Source organism: Tamandua tetradactyla, chromosome 20 (genome assembly GCF_023851605.1).
Source record: "Tamandua tetradactyla isolate mTamTet1 chromosome 20, mTamTet1.pri, whole genome shotgun sequence".
NCBI classification, from domain to species: Eukaryota; Metazoa; Chordata; class Mammalia; order Pilosa; family Myrmecophagidae; genus Tamandua; species Tamandua tetradactyla.
Window position 1 is genome coordinate 61716458 of NC_135346.1, and position 10942 is coordinate 61727399.

The following is a 10942-nucleotide window of genomic DNA, read 5'->3' on the forward strand; positions in this document are numbered from 1 at the left end:
GGGTATAGACAGATGAGTGAAAAAATAAGGACAAAAAATAAATAAATAATGGGGGGCATAAGGGGTAAAACATTTGGTTAGATTGCAATAGTTTAGGTCAATGAAAGAGAGGGGCAAGGAGTATGGGATGTATCAGCTTTTTCTTCTGTCTTTTTCTTTTTCTGGAGTGATGCAAATGTTCTAAAAATGATCGTGGTGATGAATACACAACTATGTGATGATATTGTGAGCCATTGATTGTGTACTTTGAAGATATCTCAATAAAATAAAGTAAAATGCAAAATAAAGAATAATTGTGCTTCATAGGATGTTTGCTTGAAGACAGTTTCAAAGATATTTTTGGTGACTTAAATATGTAAGTATTTTGTTAAGGAAAAGAGAGTAGTTTTGTCCTAAAGTAAAATGACTGGCTGTTTCAGAATAAGAACAGAAATGTGTACAACAAAACCTGAAAGGATATAGAAAGTTGAGGTTTGTGGAAAAGGAATTTTAATTGTTGTGCTTAAGGTTGGAGAAGACTTAATAGATTTACAGACTTTTAAGTTTTCTCATCAACCAGCATCGTCATACAAAACTAGAATTTTATTTTTCTCTGTTAAAAGGAGAAACTTTTCTTGGATTATTGATCTGCTTTTAATAAGAAATTGTAAAAGGTTTTTCCTTAAGCATCTGAGTAATCTGCCTAGATTCCATGTTTTATCAGAATAATATCCTTACTGATATTTATATTGACTTTATCAGCCTTTGTTTTAGAAACAAATCTTTTCACTTTTAAAAGAGCTGTCTTTTTTAACAATAATATTAACTCCTATTTACTTTTTTAAAAAACCACCTGAGCTTTCTTCTGAGTGGTGAAACGACAGGCCTTTACCTCCTCGCTGCGTTTCCACGTCCCGTCGCTCCCGTGCTCTTCCTACTGCAGAGCTGGGTGCCGTTCTAGATGCTGTTTTGGGGGAGCTGCTGAGGAAAGTGGGGCCCTGCCGGGCCTCTCTCCACCAGGTCCAGCCGTTTGGGTGCCTGGGCTCAAAAGCAGGGGGAGAGTTTCCTCTTCTCTTCAAACTGCTTCTCCACGGCCAGCGACAGGGCCCGAAGGAAGCGCTCGGCGGTGACACTGGGCGCCTGCACCACCAGCACGCGCGCCTGGAAGGGGAGCTTCCGCAGGACCCGGTCGCTGAGGCCCTCGCTCTTCCCTGAAATTTCGCTTAAAAGGAGACTCAGCTTCGACGAGTTGTTTTCAAGGAATCTGATCATCTCCAGCTCCCGGAGGGTCAGCAGCCGCTAAGGAGGGAAGATGATCTGACACTTCGTGAATTCTTCCAAACAAGAAAGATCAGTTTCGAAGATGGCTGCCCACGAGGGGGAGGCCCTGAATACTGCTTCATGTGGGCTCTGTCCACGAAGACCACGTCAGTCCTCTTAGAAATGCTGGAAGTGGTGAGGATCACCACGTTGGAATGCCTAAATCTGGTCAGTCTGGTTCAGGACGGCGTTGACCACGCAGATGACATCCGAGGGCTCCGCGCCCGCCTGCCGGAGCGACGGCTGCGGTCAGGCTTTCCGCCTCGTCCACGCGCACAAACGCCAGGGCGTCTCTGCCGGCCATCAAATCCGGGATCTTCCGGGACATCTCAGTTACCAGCTTGCCGCTTTCTGAAAACCGTTTAGAAAAGAGGCCGTGACTGTTTATTTCAATGAATTGGCCATAGTGGTACCTGCTTGAAAGTCTATTGGTCGATTCCTGGGCTAATGCTTTACGCAGGGATGTTTTCCCAGTTCCTGGAGTTCCCTGCAGCAGCGCCACGCGGGTTCAGCCTATCAGGGTGCTGTTGACATTTCTGTTTGAAAACGGCAGGGTCTTCATCACGTAATCAAGGAGGTGTAATTTAACTTCCACATTATACACCAGACTGTCCCAAAGACCATGGAATTCAGCTGCAGGCAGAACCCAGTGACTGGCTGCAATTATATTTCATCTCTTCCTCCAAATTTTCACTGCTGGGACCTTCTTCATTCATTTGGAAGATGTGAAGTGCAACAGTACATGTGCTCAAATCAATGGGCTGTGGGCCTTTAACTTTTAATTCTGTGTCAATAACAAACACAGACTGCACATTTTGGGCCAGAAAAGGACTATCAAACTCAGACCGCATATAATCACCGAACACGACGTTATGCCTTTCTAGTAGCTTCCTAACGCTCAGCTTTATATCTTCTTTCTCTGCAGTGCTTCTGCCCCACTGAAGCACCTCCACATGGACTCGCCCACGCAGGACAGCGCCTGCTTCAGGTCGCCCACCGCCTTGTCCGTGGCACCACAGCGGGTTGCAGCGGGGACCTGCCGGAGCCTGCCCGCCACAGCCTCGCGTTCCTGGCGCCTGCGGCGGGCGCTGGTTCCGGTCCGCCAGCCCACGGCTGAAATCTGCGGAGCTGGGCGCACCGCCCCTTAGTCCAGGAGCGCCGGGCGCAGCGGGCGAACGGCGGGGTGAGCGGAGCCAACTTCTGTTTCCTTTTCTTTTGCTGGGAGGGGGAGTGGTGCCTCCGCCTGGAATGGAACCGGTGTCCAGTATGGCAGGCTTTTTTCTTTTTTTCCTATTTACTTTTGAAGTCCTTTATTATCACTTTGGTTAAATAGGGAGCCAATAATTGTTTCATAGTGATCCATTTTCCTGTCTGACAAAATGTGCAAGCCTGACATATCTTGATATTTTGCGTTCTCAAAATCTAACCTTAAATTATGTCCTATTGACCTTGCGCTGTCATTAGGATTTCCCAGAGAGCCACTGGATAATCACAAAGGATTTGTTCTTTTACCCTATAGAAGGAATAATTAGGTTTATTTGATATATTTTGAGTTACATGGGAAATGTCAAAATAGTATTTTCTAATCTTCTGTTGGTTAAATTTGAATGGGTAAAATGCTATTAATATAAACATTTCAGAAACAGTATAAAGGCCCTAGAGACTTATCAATAACCTCACTGCTCATGAGATGTCCTAATGCTGATCTGCCTGATATTATAAAAGAGTATAGTGTTATTGCCACAATTCAGTTATATTTTTAAAAAATTACGTGTCACAGAAACAAACATATATCCTTCTCAATTGCATTATTTTTGTAATGAACTTTCATCATAACTTTCGCATTTGTAAAACATCAGTATGTTAACCATGGTTTTTTGTCATCTACAAGTAATTTTTATTCTGATGCATCCCTGAAAACACTTAAACAGTCAACTTCAGGACAGTGTACTTCATCTTCAACAAAAAGAACTGTCTCTAAGACTCATGGAAAGGGCTGTGCCAGGTTCTCTGGGGCACAGGCTTCTAAAGACATTACTGAAATAACTTTGAGACCATACCACTGGAATGAATCAAGATTCCAGAATTCTAGTGAAGAAGCTGAGGTGTTCATAAGATTGCTAACACAAGATCAAGTGGATCAAGGATTAATTACCTGGGACTGAATGAACCGGTAAAAAAGTGCTTTTACTTGAATGATTATGCTTTAATGTTCTATTTTTAGATATAAGAAATCCCTTACTCTTTTCCCTTAAGTGAACTATAATCCATAAATCATTCCTTTCTTTTTTTCTCCTTGCCTGAATCCTCAGAATTTGGAAGGTCTTACCAAATATTCTTATTTTTATGGCAAAATAATTATTTGCATAGGTTCAATAAGAATCTGTCCTCCTTGTCATCAGACATAAATGGAGACACTGGTTATACAATCAGTGCTGTGACTAGAATGTCATGTTTGGCAATTAATCAGACATGATCAGACACTTTTAAGGAACTAACATTGACTTAATAGAGCCCATACTTACAAAACTGTCTTGAGAAAACACACTCTGGTACCTGGTTCCAGGGTTCCCAGACTTACATGTCAGTAAAGAAAGTTATTTTCTGGCAAGCATAGGAACTATAAGAGGAAGTATATGAAAGAGGAATTCACCCAAATCTATAGGTACTGGAGGTGAAACCTGGTATTAAGTTCTTGGGTTGGCACCTTAGCCTCAAGGGACTTTTAAAAGTCAAGAAAACTACCAGCGAAACAAACTTGAAAGGGTCAAAGTGGTAAATCACCACTCTTTCTGCACCTAAGTAAATAATAATGCTAAATCTAATGAAATCACCCTTATTTTATGATTAAGCATAATCTGTTTGCAGTTATCTTAATCAAAAGAAGGGTATAGAGAAATTTTGTGTTTCAATGGAAAACGAAAGCGCACTCTTGTAGATGTAAATTCTACTTCTGTTCAAGGAGGTATTTGGCTTCTCCTTTGTAAACTGCCTGCTTTTATTGCCCACCTGTAAATTGGAGGGGATCCTGTAATATTGCATACATTGTTTACCCTTAATGCAGGTCAGAATGCCAACTTCGGATCTTTTGGACACTGGGCCCCATCTAACATAAGAGGAAAAATACCTCCAATCCCTTGATTACCATAATACAGAGTTCCTCTCTTCTGTGTGCACCACTATACCTTCCCTAGGAACACATGACCTGTAGTGAAGTTATAAATATATCTAAGTTTTTGAAACAGAGTTTAACGCCACCATAATGCTCTTCATCCTCCAGACTGAAGCTGTCAGCTGAGCTGATGCTTTTCTTGCATTTAATTGCAAGAACATTGATATGTTCTTGCAATTAAATGACCTCTGAAAGATACTGATTGCCTATGAACAATGTTGCTTTAATACTAATAAGTCTGCTACTGTAATAAGTAACCTATTTTAAAGGATCAAGTTAAAAAATTTCCATGAACAGAAAATCTTCTTTTTGTATAAATATTTGTAACAAGGAAATCAATGAAGTTATGGTTTCTTTCAAACTTGTATATTTAAACCTTAACTACCTCAAATCATAATAGTTAATCTACCTGTGGCTGCTTTCAGCTACCGTCAGTATGCGTGCAGTATACATCTGATTATGTAGATAATCATTATGCATGATTTGTGCTCTTCTCACACAGTTCCCGTGCCCATCTTTTTCATGTCTATATGATCTTTTTACAAAAAGTTATCTAATTTAAGTAGCAATGAGTGATATACTTTGGATTCTTTTCCTATGATGTTAAAAAGTAATTTATCGTTTGAGTAAAAAAAAAAACAAAAAAGTAATTTATCTGTGGGTGGTGTGATGGTGGCTCAGTGGAAGGATTCTCGCCTGCCATGCTGGAGATACAGGTTCAATTCTTGGTGCCATGCAAAAAAAAATTATCTGTTGTATTTAGTAATTCTGTCTTATCAATACATGTACTTGTGATATTTTACAGCATCTGTATAGACTGTTGTTCTAGTTCGCTAGCTGCCGGAATGCAATATACCAGAAACAGAATGGCTTTTAAAAAGGGGAATTTAATAATTTGCTAGTTTACAGTTTTAAGGCTGAGAAAATGTCCCAATTAAAACAAGTCTATAGAAATGTCCAATCAATGGTACCCATCCCGGGAAAGATACCTTGGTTCAAGAAGGCCAATGAAGTTCATGGTTTCTCTCTCAAGTGAGAAGGCACATGGGGAACACAGTCAGGGCTTCTCTCTCAGCTGGAAGGGCACATGGCGAACATGGCATCATCTGCTAGCTTTCTCTCTTGGCTTCCTGTTTCATGAAGTTCCCCAGGAGGCGTTTTCTTTCATTTCCAAAGGTCGTGGACTCCCTGCTTCGTGGTGCTGCAGCATTCTCTGCTCTCTCTGAATCTCCTTCATTCTCCAAAGTGTTTCCCCTTTTATAGGACTCCAGAAACTTATCAAGACCCACCCAAATGGGTGGAGACATGTCATTACCTAATCCAGTTTAACAACCACTCTTGATTAAATCATACCTCCAGGGAGATGATCTAATTACAGTTTCAAACATACAGCATTGAATAGGGATTAGAAGAAATGGCTGCCTTTACAAAATGAGATTAGGATTAAAACATGGTTTTTCTAGGGTACATACATCATTTCAATCCAGCACTATTTTTTACTCATCTGTCCATACCCTGGATAAAAGGAGCATCAGACACAAGGTTTTCACAATCACACAGTCACACTGTAAAAGTTATATCTTTATACAATCGTTTTTAAGAACCAAGGCTACCAGAACACAGCTCAAAAGTTTCAAGTACTTCCCTCAAGCCACTCCAATACACCATAAACTAAAAATGGAATATCTAATATAATGCATAAGAATAACCTCCGGGATAACCTCTTGACTCTGCTTGAAATATATTTTTGATATATTACATTCTGGCAGCATTTAGCAAACTAAAACATCAGCCGATCAGAACATTCCCTTACTTGCTTCAGCACTTGCCTTATATGAGCTTCCCCTTTCTAACCCTTTGGTGGTCATCCCTCCTATTTTCTAAATGGAATGCCCAATTCTGGGAGGGTGACATGTTCTAACTCTCAACAGAGAGAACACAGAAGCTTGTGCTTGAGACCCTCCCAGGCATTGCCGTATGCAACTCTTCTTTTGGCTTCTTCTTATTTGTATTTTTTTACTATAGAAAAACTTTAATTAGTACTATATATATATAGTGCTTTCAGTGAATTCTGTGAACCATTCTAGCAAATTACTGAAACTGAGGAGTTAGTGGGAACTCCCTCATGTGTAGTCACTGGGTCAGAAGTGTGGATGCCTCCAATCTTCTCTGGGTAGAGTCAGAATAGAACTGAATTGAGTTACTGCAGTATTTAGAGTTCCTGCTTGAAGTTCTGTGTGTATATATTGACCATATCATATAACTTCCTCTGGAGAACATTTTTTGCAAAGTAGATCTACTGATGACAAATTCCTTCAATTTCTGTTGTCTGAGAAAGATTTTATTTCTCCCTCACTTTTAAAGGATAATCTCACTGGATACAGAATTCTAGGTTTCTGTGGGGGGTTATCTTTCAACAGTTTAAACACTTCCTTCCACCCTCTTCTTTGCATGGTTTCTCAGGAGAAATCTGACATAATTCTTATACTTGTCCCTCCAAGGTGAGGTTTTTTGTTTTTGTTTTTGTCTTTTTTTTGGTTTGTTTGTTTTTACTCTGGCATTCTATAAGATTTCCTCTTTGATTTAATGCAGTTTCAACATGTTATGTCTTGGTGTGGATTTTTGGTGTTTATCCTGCTTGGTGTCTCTAAGCTTTTTGAATCTGTGATTTGATGTCTATTAATAATTTTGGAAAATTCTCAGCCATTATTTAAATATTTCTTCTATTCCTTTATTTTACTTCTAGTACACTCATTATATATGCTTTTGTAATTGTCTCACAGTCGGTTCCATCTTTTTATTATTTTTTCTCTGCATTTCAGTTGTAGAAGTTTCTTTTGACATAGCTTCACACTCACTGATTCTTTCCTCAACGATGACAAGTCAACTGATGACCCCATCAAAGGCATTCTTCATTTCTTTTATAGTGTATTTGATATCTAGTATTTCCTTTTGAATGTTTCTTATAGCTTCCTTCTCTCTGTTAACATTGCCCATTTGTTCTTGAACAATGCCCACTGTTTTCATTAGAACTCTTAGCATAGTACTTAGTTATTTTACATTTTCAGTTTGGAAATTATAACATCTCTGCCTTCTGAGTCTGGTTCTGGTATTTGCTCTGTGTCTTTAGGAAGTGTTTTTTTGTTTGTTTGTTTGTTTGTTTTTGCCTTTTAGTATACTTTATAATTTTTTGCTGAAAGTGGGAAATGATGTACCACATAAAAAAGAAATTAGATAAATAGACCTATAGTATGAGGTTTTTATTTACTGTTTTCTGTAACTGTAGACGTCAGAAGCTAAGATTTCCACTGGTGTACTTATTTTTGCCTCCTCTGTTGTGTCTAAGCTCTGCAGTCTCCAAGGTAATTCTCTGTTTCTACACAGGCGCCCTATTGATGTGCTGAGGTGTAGGAGGAGGGGAAGTATTCTATAATCCTATGATTGGGTCTCAGTCTCTTAGTGAGCTTGTGACCTTCACAACTGCTTCTCAGCCTCTCTTCCTCCTCTTCCTTAGGTGAGACAGGAAGGCTAGAGGGGCCTGGAGTTCAGTATTTCCACTCCCTGACATCACCTAGGCTCTGATAAAACCAAAGTTGGTTAGGCTTAGATAAAATAGTGTCCCCTGAGAGCAGTCTTTTATTAAGAAGAACAGACTATTCTGGGTGACTTCCAAAATAGTTACATTCCCCCCACCCCTGCTGGAAACTCAAGGAGAATTTTTCCTAGTCTTTAATATGAGACCCAGACAAAGCTGTTGGAGTTAAAGCACAGGAAATTGTGGGGATTACCCCCAAAACTGACCCCAGAGGGGGTCTTGAGCTCTCAAGCTAGTCCACACTAAGACGTCCCCAATTCATCAATTACAATTCAAGCATTCCTACAGGTACTGGTTCCGGCAGAGAGTTTCTGTTTCTGGGCTCCCTGTGAGGTATTTATGGTTCTTTTTATCCATTTCTCTCCTGTTTTCAGGGCCATAGTTTACTGTGACCTCAATTTTCTAATGTATCTAAGAAGAGTTATTTTTCAAGTTTTTTTTTTTATCTTTCTTCTTATGGTTAGAATGGAAGAGGTGACTTCCAAGCTCTTTACATGCCAGACTGGGTTCGGGAAGTCCTACTATGCAGGGTATGTTATTATTACTATTACTATTATCACTATTACCACCTTGCTTATGGCAGATTCTCAGAAATATCAGATGTAAGTTCTATCTCCCAGGAATATTTGCTTTCAATTGGAACTAAGGACCTTACTTGTCAAAGTGAAGCCAATAGAGCTTGGGTCAGAGAGCAAGGGATGGATTTGTGTGGCTACTTGAGTCATGGGTGATCCTTGGGAGGGCATTTGGATTACTGTGGCTAATGGTCCTGGTGGTACGGCATTAAATCAGCCGCTCAACTGACCCTGCCTCAGGTGCTCGTGATCCTCATGCTCTACTACCTGCTGAATCTCCTTAAGGAAGCCAACTCCTTTTCCTATCTGCTCCCTTCTTTTTCTCTCCATTGCCTTTTTTATACCTGTGTCTGTGCTGGGAGCTACATGGAGGAGCTCCTGCTTCCAAGGATTTTGTGAATAAATTGTACAGTGATTAGAAATAAGTGAAAAGATCCATTGCCTGGGATTAAGAAATTTAGGTCAAGTAGTGTTTTACTTTGTTAAAGGTGATGAAATGCAATACACCAGAAATGGTTGGCTTTTATAATGGGGATTCATTAACTTACAAGTTTACAGTACTGTTCTAGTTTGCTAGCTGCCGGAATGCAACACACCAGAGACGGATTGGCTTTTAATAAAAGGGGATTTATTTTGTTGGTTCTTCAGAGGAAAGGCAGCTAACTTTCCACTGAGGTTCTTTCTTATGTGGAAGGCACAAGATGTTCTCTGCTGGTCTTCTCTCCAGGCCCCTGGGTTCCAACAACTTTCCCCGGGGTGACTTCTTTCTGCATCTCCAAAGGCCTGGGCTGAGCTGCGAGTGCTGAGATGAGGAATGCGAAGCTGCTTAGGCTGTGCTACATTGTGTTCTCTCATTTAAGCACCAGCCAATTAAGTCAAACGTCACTCATTGCAGCAGACACGCCTCCTAGCCGACTGCAGATGTAATTGGCAACAGATGAGGTTCACGTACTGTTGGCTTATGTCCTCAGCAACAAGAATAGGTATACTCACCTGGCCAAGTTGACAACTGAATCTAACTAACACAAGTACCGAGGGTGTGAAAATGTCCAAATCAAGGCATCAGTAGGTGATGTTTTCTCCTCAAAGACCAGATACTGGTGATCCTGGATTCCTCTATCTGATGTCAAGGTACATGGCATCTGTTAGTCTCTCCCTTCTCTTCCAGTTTTCATTGCTTCCAGCTTCTAGCTTCAGTGATTCCTTTCTGTTACTGTGGCTTTCTCTCTCAGCTTCTAGTGTGTTCCTCCCCCCCCTCACACACACACACACACATAACACATCCCCTTCATAATCCCCAGGAAGAGGATTATGACCCACCTGAGAAATGCCTCAAATGAAATAACCTAATCAAAAGAATCAGCCAGAATAGGTTTACACCCACAGGAAGCTTTAAGAACATGATTTTCTGGGGTACATACAGCTTTAAACCATCACAAGTAGACATAGCTTGGACTAAATGATTTCATCTTTAACGTGCCTCTGCCTTTGATCTGCTTCATAACAAAGGGCTTTTTGATTCTCATATTCTTGAAGTAAGGAGCCTCAGGAAGTTCCCTGAAGGCAGTCCTCTGCTGTTTTGTCTTTTCCGTGACTGCTACTTCTGAGTGTGTCTGCAGCACGGTTTAGGAGGGTGACACATGCAGAGAGACAAGTACTGGGTCTCACAGAGAAAGCACCTTAATCACAGTGAACTTTTAGTGACGGTATGTTAAATGAATAAATGTGCTCCCCAAAGGTATCCCTCTCTTTATTTTTCCAGTGGTAGAATTCTTTTTTTTTAATTATTTTTATTTATTTATTTTAAATACCAAAAAAAAACACCAAACAAACGAAAGCATTCCTATTTTGATCATTCTGTTCTACATATATAATCAGTAATTCACAATATCATCACATAGTTGCATATTCATCATCATGATCATTTCCCACACATTTGCATCAATTCAGAAAAAGACATAAAATGAAAACAGAAAAAAAATTTATACTTACCATACCCTTACCCCTCCCTTTCATTGATCACTAGCATTTCAAACTAAGTTTATTTTAACATTTGTTCCCCCTATTATTTATTTTTATTCCATATGTTTTACTTGTCTGCTAACAAGGTAGATAAAAGGAGCATCAGACACAAGCTTTTCACAATCACACAGTTACATTGTGAAAGCTGTATCATTATACAATCATCTTCAAGAAACATGGCTACTGGAACACAGTTCCACATTTTCAGGCAGTTCTCTCCAGCCTCTCCATTACATCTTGAATAACAAGGTGATACCTACTTAATGCGTAAGAATAACC

At 40.1% G+C, this 10942-nt stretch overlaps 1 pseudogene; it reads right to left on the reverse strand.

The window, feature by feature from the left end:
- Positions 1-1023: 1023 nt before the first annotated feature.
- LOC143664375 (pachytene checkpoint protein 2 homolog pseudogene) lies at positions 1024-8971 on the reverse strand (annotated as a pseudogene).
- Between the last annotated feature and the right edge of the window lie 1971 nt (positions 8972-10942).